General features: G+C 41.1%; 1 pseudogene; it reads right to left on the bottom strand.

The window, feature by feature from the left end:
* Positions 1 to 640: 640 nt before the first annotated feature.
* LOC115206155 (transmembrane protein 255B-like) overlaps positions 641 to 13,644 on the bottom strand; it is a 29,749-nt pseudogene continuing 16,745 nt past the window's right edge.

Below are 13,644 nucleotides of genomic sequence, written 5' to 3'. Positions count from 1 at the left end.
TGTGGTTTATTTTTGTCCTGTGAAACTCTTTGACCCCTGGTGAGTTTTTGTTAAATCTGGTGTTTTACTTAAAAAGAAACTCCAGATAATTACGCCATCTTCTGTCTTGTACATTTCCACAATTGTTTCAAGTTTAATTGTGGAAGCAAATTACTTTTGGGTTTATTGGTTTTTAGCCCTCACGAGTGGAAGGTTTTGTGAATTTGTCTTCGTTCCTTGAAACAAAGTGTGTGTGAGGAGCTCTGTCAGTCAGAGGAGACATCTTAGATGATGTTGGGGAATTGTCTCAGCTCTGTACCCTTGTTTCTGTAACCAGGGGAAGCACATTGCGAACATGTTTTATAAAAGGAAGAAAAAACCACACAGAAGTTTGAGGTATGCATTGTCTGGCCAGGAGCTCGATATTTTTGTACACATCCCCCTCTCTCTCTGCCTATTGAGTTCAAAGAAAGAACACATGTCTTATTGCTTAATGAGTTTTGGGCCCAAACGAAATTATCCTGGGGTAGATTACTAGTGAGACCAATGGTAAACAATGTTAAGGCAATGAGGAGGCCAGGCAGGCAACATCTCTATTGAATACGAGTGTGTGTGGGCAGCGTGGCACAACCAAAAACACTAAGTCAATTTGATCCGAAAAAAATGACTTAACCACTTAACCTTTATTAGCAGATACAGTTGAGTTTAAGATGTAGAATAAAAAGTAAATGTATTTTGTCAAATTGTACATTTCAAAAAAGGTCTTAAATAATTAACCTTTTCCTAGATAGTAGAAGCACGTCATAAGCCATACATTTTCTGGGCAAATCAATCGAAATGGCTCAAAATATTTACACCATACATAACTCTTACAAAACAAACTCCAAAATACGAATCCCCCTGGATGTCATGAGACTTCTAGGGCCAGGAGAGTCTGGAGGAAACTCCTGGCTGTAGTTGTATGACAAGTTGGTAATAGAACGCTGGAGTAGGGAGGTTAATTCAGACAGAAAATCTCTGTGGTTTGTAGGGCAGCAGGTTATAGAGAGGGGTTGGGGTCTGGACGGGGGGTACTGATGAATCACTCTGGGGGAACTCCATCTCCGCTGCTGGGACAAAGTATTGGGAGGCTCTCTGAAAGACAGAACAAAAACAGAAAACACTAAGGTTAGTTGGATTCAGCTAAACAGTATTCACATTTTGCTAATTTGTTCCAATTATAACTAATCTACTTCTAGGTAAAGAATAGTTACAAACAACAGACTTTGAATTGAAAACCACAACCAGTTTGAGTGGATAACCACAAACATAATAGATCCCAAATAAACACAAAACAAACAAAGCTTAGTTTGATTCAGCTGAGCAAAGAGAGGAAAACAATATTGTCCCATTTGTAACTACACTCTACTTGGGAATAATTCCAAATAGCAGACTGAACATCACTTACTTGAGTGGATAAGCAAATAAAAGTAAAAAGTTTCCAAATAAAATAGATTCCAAATGGAGGTAGGCCTAGTGTTTCTCAGACAAGTTATTTTTCTCTGAGGGTTTATTGGTTGGAGGCTGTTGTTGTTTGGTCTACTGAGGCATGTACCTGGCATGATCTAATAGGGCTACTTGGTGCTCTCTGTCTTTCTAGCAACCAGTAGTTAAATAGTTGTGTTTTAATACAGAGGGAAAGGTAGACAGTGGGTAGATTACGGCAGGGCAATATGGGATGGCAGAGGGAGTCCTCCCAGAACATCTGTGAGTTTCCATCCAATGTACAGTATCTCACCCCTTTCTCTCTCCTTTGGTTTTACTAGACCAATTACCAATAACAGGACTTCTTAGGTCCAAGACCAAAACAGAGGTTGTTGTTGAAATACATCTTTGGCGTCCTGGAAAAACCTTGTGTGGGCTCTATTTTTGGCTGCGTTAGTGAGTGTGTGAGAGACTGACCAGGTAGAGACAAGTGAGTGTGTGAGAGACTGACTGGGTAGAGGTGCTTGTGTCCTGTGTTGTCCATCAGCAGGGGGGCAGTGGGGGAGAAGCGAAATCCCCCCTCGGAGAAATGCGATGACGACAGGTTCACTGAGCTGCTCCTCTGTAAAACACACACACACACATTTTGGTTTAGTGTTAATTCTTACAAGTAAGGAGTGTGTTGTGATCCTCTTGTGTGTATTATGAAACAAAATGTGATCACAAAATACACACACACACACACACACACGGCTTGTGCTGGATATCTAAAATGATGTCAATACAAAATAATTCAGCTTTCATCTGCCAAACAAATGTACTTGGATTGTTTGGGAGATGAAGATGGCGTGAGCAACAACCTCATAAATTTAACACATTTCTGGTAGGCAACTATTCAGCCCTAATATCTTGTGTGATCTCTAGTCAATAGGCTTCCTCACTCTCTTTCCCAGAAGAGAGCAAATCCCAGGCCTGGCCTGAGAGAGGAACCATGTGGCCCAATGTGACCACGTCAGCGGTCTGCCACATGGATGAACACACATCCAACTCTGACCACATCCGTCCCATCACCAACGCTATCTAGCCATGCAACCAACCCCCCACATACACAGCCGCTTGTTCACGCACACTGACACGCTGTTCATCAACCAGAAGTGGTGGGGAGAGAGAATTATAGCGATGCCATGGTATTTGGATAAGACAAGAAGGGATGGGGATCTCAGATTTAGAATATATATATATATATATCTCTGACGTTGATGTGTGTCTCCTGTGCTATGCCCTGCTGTGTCTCCCAGCTCTATCGTGCTGCAACACAGAACATATTCCCCTTCTCCCTCCCCGCCAGCTCCTCTCCACACATCCCTAATTCAATCAGGACCGGTTAACTGTTTCTCCTGGGGACATTCAACGTAGGATGATCGCCAGAGACATCTCTCCTCTTTAGTGAGTCGTGACATTTAAAATCTGGATTGCTGGGAAACTAATATACATTTTTCTATTTGTTTTGATCTGGAAAGTATGAATATGCCTTACCTAACAACCATCCACCCCTTCAAGCTTTGCTCAGATATTATAGCAGACAGACCTGGGTTCAAATACCAATAAATAAATACTTGATCTGTGCTTGATTGAGCTTGCCTGGCTTAATGGAACAATAAAATATTCCCAAAACAATCAACCCTGCACTCCAGGCAGGCTAAAACAAACACTGGCAGTATTTGTACAATTTTATAGCAGAAAAACAGTGATAACAGAAGAAAGACAAAGTTTAACGTCTCCCCGGGCCCACACCCTTACCGGCCCACACCCCTACCGGCCCACACCCCTACCGGCTCACACCCCTACCGGCTCACACCACTACCTGCCCACACCCCTACCGGCCCACACCCCTCCCGGCCCACACCCCTACCTGCCCACACCCCTACCGGCTCACACTGTTGTTTCATCTTGACACCATATGTCCATAGGAGTCATCATGATATATCATCTGGGAAATTGCCTGTAATTTGATACCGAAGGCTACTCTCCACAACTCCTATCTCTTGCTGTGTTTGTCCTCAACAGAGGCTTCACCTCTACTCCTCTGGAACACAGCCAGATACGGAACACCTTGTATGGACTCACTGTACTCTACTGTATAAACACCAGTCGGTCTCATTAACAGCATTATAGGTGCAATCAAGTAACAGTTATGTGATTCGCCTCCAAGCATTAAAGAAACCCATACTCTAGATCCTTCATCGCTTGGGTCAAAAGTTGTGCAATATAGGGAATAGGGCGTTAAACACGTATAGTGTACTTAAAGTGAGTTATGTTTTCAGATCTCAGACGTCTTCTATTGGGACAAGTCCATGTCCCAGGTCTTCTTTTGTAGATTCAGCTTTATCAAATGGAAAAGATGAGCTCCATGTAACTTCCAGATTTGTTTTTCTTATCTTTTACATTCATTTGAGGTTGAGGAGGCACATAGCTGGATCTACACAACCTGAAAACGTCGGAGAAACTTTGAATTGCGAGTTAAATTTCCCTAAAATGTCCCTATAATGAAGAACAGTATGACCTTGAGTCAATCCATAGAACTGAAGATCTGTGCTACAGTGCAATAGAAATGTAAAGGCAATGTTCACGCGTTCACAGAGACTGCATTCAAGGTAAACACCACATATGTTGGTTCAATCTAAAATGATCTTTACATTTCAATCAAATCAAATTTTATTGGTCACATGCACATCTTTAGCAGATGTTATTGCAGGTGTAGTGAAATGCTTGTGTTCTTAGCTCCAACAGTACAGTAGAATCTAACAATTCATATCGTGCTACAGCTCAGATCTTCAGCGCTACAAATTGAATCGAGCTCTGAGAATGAGCCTATATAAATAACGGACCAAAGTACTCCAGAATCACGGACAGCTACCGCTAGCCAGCACAGGGAAATGATGCTTCAGCACCACAGCAGTGGAGAGCGCCACTACAGACGGGTTATGCCCTGCACCCAACATCGCTCATAAGGAGCTGTCGCCACAGACCTGTAGTCTACTGAGAAGAATGTTTGGCATGGGGAGGAGAGCAGCCCTGCAGGGCAAGAGAATGCCACCTTGATTTTGATTATTTTTCCCAATCTCTTTCCCTAAATGTAATACAATATGGAATAAGACCTGGATATGATTGAACTGCAAGTACTGTTCAAGACTCCTGATTATACACCACAAACCTTTAAGTATTGCACAAGTACATTAGCGTGTAGTTTTTGCCGCAGCCTGTGACTCTCACCTGGTCCTTGATGCTTCCCAGCACGGCGGTGGTCAGGATACCCAGGAAGAAGGCCACCAGGTTGAGGCTGGTCAGCACCCAGATTAACACGTACAGGTACAGCACGTCCCCGCAGCTCCGCACACCCACAAACTCATAGTAGTTGTTTATGTAGCCCCCACTACAAGACAGGACAATAGAACGTCACTAACAACCAATCCTATAACAATATTATTCTAGTTATGCTACTTTATAAAGCTATACTATTAAGGTAGTATGATATGAGTTGGGCAGGCCCAGGAGTTCTTCCAGACCAATCAAATGTATTTATAAAGCCCTTTTTACATCAGCAGATTTCACAAAGTGCTGTATACAGAAACCCAGCCTAAAACCCCAAACAATGCAGGTGTAGAAGCATGGTGGCTAGGAAAAACTCCCTAGAAAGGCAGGAACCTAGGAAGAATCCAAGAGATGAACCAGGCTTTAACCTTTATTTTGACAGGGAAGTAATACTGAGACTGGGGTCTCTTTTACAGATGAGTCCTGAATAAATACATCAAACGCATACAATATACAGAATTACAAAACATTAAGAAAACAGACACATTTATCAACATAGAGGTCTCCGGTCATGACTCTGAACTGACCAAGAGAGACCAGAACATCTCATTTCAGAGAGCTCTGGAAGTTGTTCCACATAAAGGGCGCAAAGAGACTAAAAGCAGCTTTACTCAACTCTGTGGAGACCAAAGGGGCCTCCAGTGTTATTCAAGCCTGAGGCCAGGTATGGTCATTTGTAAGTCTAAATTTAATGAATGATGATAGATGATTAGGAAGTTTCTGCATGAGTGCTTTGTAGATAAACACAAGAAAATGCTGCTCTCTCCTTACATACAAATAGAACTAACTCATTTTACAAAACACAAAGATCACTTCTATAACCATCACCAGTAATAACAGCACAATGGAAAACAGCATCTAGTGGTTTAATTGTAGATAGATAATATCCCCATAATCCAAAATAGATATAAAAGTGGCCTGGACAATTTCCTTCCTATTAACAAAAGTCGGACATGCATTGTTTCTATAAAAGAAACCAACCTTGAATGTAAACTTCTTCACCAGCTCAGTGACATGTTTTTAAAAGACAGTTTGTCATCAAGCCAGATATTTGTAGGAAGGAACTCGCTCTATTTGTGTACCGTTCAAACTAGTCATTACAAATTCATTTCATCTGAGTTTTGGGACCTAGAAAAAAACATGCATTTTGTTTTGTTTGCACTAACTATAGATCCAATAGTGACCTCTGAAGTGCTTGAAAATCAAACTTCAAATATGAAAAGACTTGGCCAACCGATTGCGCAACGAAATACAACACTGTATCATCTGCACACAAAATATATATATATATATATATATATATATATATATTTTCAGCATTACCAGCATTTATATAGATTGTAAACCGTAGTAGGCCGAGTTTCGAACCTCCTTTATGTAACTCAAGTATCTCCGATTTGACCCCATCTACCTTGATGGCCTGAGTTCATTGAGATAATTATGAAACCATCGGCAAGCATCAGTACCCAACCCTATCGAGGATAACTTATTCAACAGAATAATATGGTCTTCAGATGGCGCCGACAGACATGGCAGCTCTGCTTCTAGCTCCTAAGCAACTTTGCAGTATTTTGGTTTTTTGTGTGTTATTTCTTACATAATTAGCCCAGAATTTTTTTTTTTTTTATTACATACAGCCGGAAATAACTTTTGGATATCAAAGCGGCAGTAACTCACCAGCAATACAACCAGGAATACGACTTTCCCGAATTGGATCCTTTGTTCGTACACCCCAGGGCAATTGAAATTATCCCAGAGGCCGCTCCAAGATGCCAATGCCACATGTACTTTGTGCATGACACAAGTCATTTTTCCAACAATTGTTTACAGAGATTATTTCACTTATAATTCACTGTATCACAATTCCAGTGGTCAGAAGTTTACATACACTGAGTTGACTGTGCCTTTAAACAGCTTGGAAAATTCCAGAAAAATATGTCATGGCTTTAGAAGCTTTTGATAGGCTAATTGACATCATTTGAGTCAATTGGAGGTGAACCTGTGGATGTATTTCAAGGCTTACCTTCAAACTCAGTGCCTCTTTGCTTGACATCATGGGAAAATCAAAAGAAATCAGCCAAGACCTCAGAAAAGAAATTGTAGACCTCCACAAGTCTGGTTCATCCTTGGGAGCAATTTCCAAATGCCTGAAGGTACCACATTCATCTGTACAAACAATAGTACGCAAGTATAAACACCATGGGACCACGCAGCCATCATACCACTCAGGAAGGAGACGCGTTCTGTCTCCTAGAGATGAACGTACTTTGGTGCAAAAAGTGCAAATCAATCCCAGAACAACAGCAAAGGACCCTGTGAAGATGCTGGAGGAAACAGGTACAAAATAATCTATATCCACAGTAAAACGAGTCCTATATCGACATAACCTGAAAGGCCGCTCATCAAGGAAGAAGCCACTGCTCAAAAACTGCCATACTACGGTTTGCAACTGCACATGGGGACAAAGATTGAACTTTTTGGAGAAATGTTCTCTGGTCTGATGAAAAAAATATATAACTGTTTGGCGATAATGACCATCGTTATGTTTGGAGGAAAAAGGGGGAGGCTTGCAAGCCGAAGAACACCATCCCAACAGCGCCTCTTCAACCTTGGATGCTGAAGAAATTTGACTTGGTCCCTAAGACCCTCAGAAACCTTTACAGATGTACAATTGAGAGCATCCTGTCGGGCTGTATCACCGCCTGGTACGGCAAGTGCACCGCCCGCAACCGCAGGGCTCTCAAGAGGGTGGTGTGGTCTGCCCAACGCATCACCAGGGGCACACTGCCTGCCCTCCAGGACACCTACAGCAGCCGATGTCACAGGAAGGCCAAAAAGATCATCAAGGCAATCAACCGCCCGAGCCACGGTCTGTTCACCCCACTATCATCCAGAAGGCGAGGTCAGTACAGGTGCATCAAAGCTGGGACAGAGAGACTGAAAAACAGCTTCTATCTCAAGGCCATCAGACTGTTAAATGGCCATCATTAGCCGGCTACCACCAGGTTACACAAACATGCACCTTAGAGGCTGCTTCCCTATATACATAGACATGGAATCACTGGTCACTTTAATAATGGAATACCTATCACTTTAATCATGTTTACATAATGCTTTGCTCATCTCATATGTATATACTGTATTCTATTGTATGTATTTTAGTCAATGTCACTCCGATATTGCTCGTCCTAATATTTATGTTTATTAATTCCATTCTTTTACATTTAGATGTGTATTGTTGTGAATTGTTAGATACTACTGCACTGTTGGAGATAGTGAAATGCTTGTGAAATGCATGTGTTCCTACACCCGCAATAACATCTGCTAAATATGTGTATGTGAACAATAAAATTTGATTTGATTCAGTATCAAAAGCTTTTGACAAGTCTGGCAGCACAATTCTTTCTATCATCTAAGGCAATTGCAATATGATTTACAACAAGCTTGGTAGCCGTAGTGGTGCTATGTTTAGGTCTGAATCTGGATTGATTAACATTATGAGTACAATTTACAGATACGTTATTTTCTATCTGTTGATTGACCAATGATTCTAGTATTTTTGCAAGACAAGGGAGCCTGGAAATGGGTCGATAGTTAAAGATCCCTACCATCTCTGCCCTTATGGAGAGGTAGCACAAAAGCTGCTTGCCACACTTTTGCAATATTTCCTGATACTAAAGTTAAATAACAAATGACCACCATTTCTTTCAAATAGGAAAGCAGCTGAGATAAAATGCTGATTTTCAGTCATTTTTGCAGGAGTCTAAAACTACTTGCTTAGGCGGGAAAGTAGAGAAATTAGAGGGATCACTAACAGTCTGTCATAGCGCTAAGGAAGTAGTTTGATTTGACCTGTTTAACCCGAGGTAGTGTACCTATTTCTCAATTGCCTAAATAGCTGCCAATCAGCTAACGAGACAGTTTTTCTAGCCTTGGCCCAGGCATGATTTCTTATCAAGAGGTCTGCAAGTACAGGAGAGTACCATGGGCTATTTTTTTATTTTTTTTACTCAAAGTCGTTTGAAAGGGTCTTTATCAGCCAGAGAGGTAAAAATGCATGAGAAAAATTCAAGTACCATAATAGGGTCTGGTATGCAGCTAGTAGAATAATTTTTTTTTTTTTAAATCAGAATAATATAGATCATGAAGGAGCGCCAGGGTCAAGAATTTAAAAAAAATTCTCTTCACAATTCTACTATGGTCAGAGTTTTTCGATTTGGTGTTTGTAATGCAAGCAATAGGGCAGTGGTCACTGATATAATTAGCAAAAACACCACTAGCCAAATATTTATGGGGATGGTAAATCAGGTTAAGGTCAATCAAGGTTTTTTACACTTATCCGAGTGGGTTTCATTATAATCTGAAATTATTTATAACCCTATCTGGTTGTGGCTGGGGTAGCGTTAGACTGCATCAATAAATATATTATTTTTGTTGGCTTATGGACACTTTTATAACCAGTAGCTCACATATTTTGGGGACAGAAATGCTAAGAGAGCATGACGTCATAAGAAAAGATCTTACAAAAATAGCCAGCCCTCCCCCTTTTTTGGTCTATCAAATGGTGTAGTCCGCAATGGCTACATCCTTATCCATAATGAAATTATTCAGCCAGGGTTCTGAGATAACCAGAACATCAGGGCTAGTGTTATGCACCCAGACATCCAGAAAGTCCAGTCTAGACATCAGGCTTCACACATTTATATGTAACAGTCCAAGCCTTCTGTGAGATTTGAAAACAGCAGGAGTATCCATGTTGACACAAGAGTCAATAGAACTGGATGAGCTAGCCACAAAAGGCTTCCTGATTGGATTTAAAGTTGCGGAGCTAATAGTGGAATTCAGGTAAATATGCACAAAACGAACTATTGACAATACCCGTATGGGTATGAGCACATCTAGCAAAATGATAGCTTGATATAAAACTATTAATAGCGTAGGTGACGTTAACAGTGGCTTCCTTGTGGGACTTCCACGGCGAGTGACGTGCCTCCATGGCTGGGCGGCAGGGTCAAGAATAGGAACATCCACTAAGTCATCTAGAGGCATCCTACTAATTAAATTGGATAGACGACATGGAGGCAACACTCCCACCAGGCCAGAGCAGCGTCCAGTTACTGGAGTAGAAGAGATAGTAGGCGGACGTGGATTCCCCAGTAGCTTGTGTAAGTTCTCTACTTGTTTGCTAAGAGTAGACACTTCGCCTCTGTAGTCCTCTGCTACATTGAAAGGCCGGACAGTCCATATTGTCCCGGAATAGAGCAAAATAAAACCGTTGAAACCGTTCGTTATCGACCTCCATTTGAAACTACAGACTAGCTAAGATAGGTAGGCTAACTGGGCTTCCATGTCTGTCTTCTTGATAGAAATGTACTAAAAGTTTACTATTAGCTACAATGGGTTTGCACCCTGCCACCTGAAACAAGCACAGCCTGTGAAATGGAAAACGCACAAGCAACACAAACCTGAGTCACACACCAGTATGGCAAACAGAGAGAAAACGGAGGACTTGCTCACTGTATGGATACTGCCTACATATACGAGCGGGAGATGACCAACTTGGTTCTGTAGAAGCAAGCAGTAAATTGTGGTGCAGTGAGCCAAAACACCAGTCAAGAAGAGACAGGTGGCAGGAGCATTTGCTTACCAATGAGCAGCGTGGTGTGAAGGAGCAGCGAATGATGGGAAGTGAGATGAGTTTGTCTGTACACCATGTGACCTGGCTAAGACAAACTCTGCACTAGTTTGAGCCTACTTCAGCTTAAATAGGTCCCAATCGCTCCACACCTTATCATTGTGATAGCTAATGTGTGAAGAACATTCTGACACCAAATGCCTTCCAAGCATCACACAAGTGGGTGGGTGCAACACATTGCTGATGTGAGGGGTGAGTTACCACACATACTGTATATAAAGTTATTTTAGCACTGCATTTTTATTGCTGGTTGGATGTACCGCTTATCAGGCTTGCTTCCAATAATAATGACAGATCTATAACATTTCCATCAGAAATTTGTTGGGTAGTACACAAAGCTACATGATGGACCTTTTAACGTTGGTGTATCTTTGACTCACTTGGCACAGTCATAAAGGTCGCAGCAGTAGCAGGTCCCACTGCGTACCTTCATCTTACATGACTCCGTGAGACTCTGGCATGGCACCTGCAAGAGGAGGCAGACACTCCAATCAACAGTATTGAGTGACAGGTACAGTACAAGCAGAGAGTAGTCAAAGGTGATTTCCCCCTGCCAGACAGCATGTACCACATGTATTTTCTGAATTGGATAGTATAGCTGACAGTAAATCATATTGCTATGAGTGCAGTTGTACTTACAGAGGCATAGTAATTCTCATAGATGTAGCTGTTTCCACTTGTGTAAAACTGGCATCTTCCTGCTTTCAGAGGACGGACATCCTGGTGTGGGAAGGGAGACAGACAGACAGACAGACAGACAGACAGACAGACAGACAGACAGACAGACAGACAGACAGACAGACAGACAGACAGACAGACATGATATGATATCTTAATGCATGAGAGAATTGAATAGACTGCAGTTGTATAGTTTAGACAGCTGCAATGACTCCATCCATTTCCAGCACACACCTTTTGAATAGCATTACCAATTACACTCCAAATCGTTCTGGCATTGTAAAGTTCTCCAGTAAAACAGAAGACGGATATAAAATATATATATACAGTGAGTGTACAAAACTTTAGGAACACCTGCTCTTTCCATGACAGGCTGACCATGTGAATCCAGGTGAAAGCTATGGCCTCTTATTGATGCCACCTGTTAAATCCACTTCAAACAGTGTAGATGAAGGGGAGGAGACAGGTTAAAGAAGGATTTTTAAGCCTTGAGACAATTGAGACATGGACTGTGTGCCATTCAGAGGGTGAATGGGCAAGATTTAAGTGCCTTTGAAAGGTGTATGGTGGTAGGTGCCAGGAGCATCGGTTTGAGTGTGTCAAGAACTGCAACGCTGCTGGGTTTTTCCACGCTCAACGGTTTCCCGTGTATCAAGAATGGTCCACCACCCAAAGAACGTCCAGCCAACTTGATACAACTGTGGGAAGCGTTGGAGTCAACATGGGCCAGCATCCCTGTGGAACGCTTTCGACATCTTGTAGAATCCATGCTGCATCAGATGACCTGGCCTCCACAATCACCCAACCTCAACCCAATTGAGATGATTTGGGATGAGTTGGACCTTAGAGGGAAGGAAAAGCAGCCAACTAGTGCTCAGCATATGTGGGAACTCCTTCAAGACTGTTGGAAAAACATTCCTCATGAAGCTGGTTGAGAGAATGCAACGCTGTGTTTAACACTTTTTTGGTTACTACATGAGTCAATATGTGTTATTTCATAGTTTTGATGTCTTCACTATTATTCTACAATGTAGAAAATAGTAAAAATAAAGACAAACCTTGGAATGAGTAGGTGTGTCCAAACTTTTGACTGGTACTGTATATGTTAAAAGCAGAAGGGGTTTTGCTAAGGGGTTGTAAACAGATAGTAGTTATGTACTACGATGTTCAACACATACTGCAGATAAGTATTTATAGCAACTAGTTGGACACTATGTTGGAACTAGTCAAGTTGACATCTGTAAATACCGAATACATACAAATGTAGGATCTTAATTTGATCACCCTGTTGTAGAAGAACTTTCCTGCAATGCAAGAAATGTAAAACTTGTAGTGTATGAGGTTTTTAGAAGGCTTCTGAGGTTTGTAATTTCCACTTTGAAATTTCAGACTTGATTTTCACTTATGAAACATTTATCAACTCCTACAAAAATGCTGATTAATTATAATCTACAAAATAATTGACATTTCCTGTTGCTGCAGGATTATCTTCCTGCTTTAGCAAACTTGCTCAAATTAAGATCCTACATCTGTACAGAGCATTGGAATGTTTCTGTGACAAAATCTAAGCATAAGCGTTGATAGAATCTAGAGACAGACGTCTAAGCCAGATGACTGTATGGACTTGATTTGGCCGTTTGATAATTGTGAACAGAACTATGGCCTAGTAATATTGACAGTATGAGGAAAGGCTAAACATTTAAATGTCAAATTGCTACACTTCTCCTTATAAAGGGATACAAATGAAAATCTATAACATTTATGGAGAAAAAAAATCGATCCTTCTTTTTCACTTTAATACTAATCCCTTCCAGGGGTCAAATCCTACTTGGAATCAAAAATACAAATAAATGTCAAATGAGTGGTGTGAGGGTTGCTTACAGATCAAGACTTATTGGGAAACAGACAACCAGTGGAGTCTAGTGCCCCTATTCCCAAAGTGATCTCATAGCATTTCATATTATTCTGTACGTAAATCCAAGACACTGCTTTTAGTATGATGTGTTACATTTCGTATGGTATACAGTGCATTCGGAAAGAATTCAGACCCCTTCACTTTTTCAACATTTTGTTTTACGTTACAGCCTTATTCTAAAATTGATTAAATTGTTTTTTTCCCTCTCTCATCAATCTACAGACAATACCCCATAATGACAAGGCAAAAACAGGTTTAGAAATGTTTTGCAAATGCATTAAATAAAAAACTTTATCACATTTACATAAGTATTCAGACCCTTTACTTGTTGAAGCACTTGGCAGCGATTACAGCCTTGAGTCTTCTTGTGTATTGTTACGGCTGTCATAATGACCAAAGCGAAGCGTATGTATCGTTCTACATTTTATTATAACTGTGAAACTATGCAAGACATACAAATAAACTAATGAACAAAACAACAAACCATGACAAAGAGGTGCAACATACACTTACTCAAAATAATCTCCCACAAAACCTAGTG

This window comes from Salmo trutta, chromosome 13, assembly GCF_901001165.1.
Source record: "Salmo trutta chromosome 13, fSalTru1.1, whole genome shotgun sequence".
Classification (NCBI taxonomy): domain Eukaryota; kingdom Metazoa; phylum Chordata; class Actinopteri; order Salmoniformes; family Salmonidae; genus Salmo; species Salmo trutta.
This window is presented reverse-complemented; position numbering and strand designations above follow the sequence as displayed.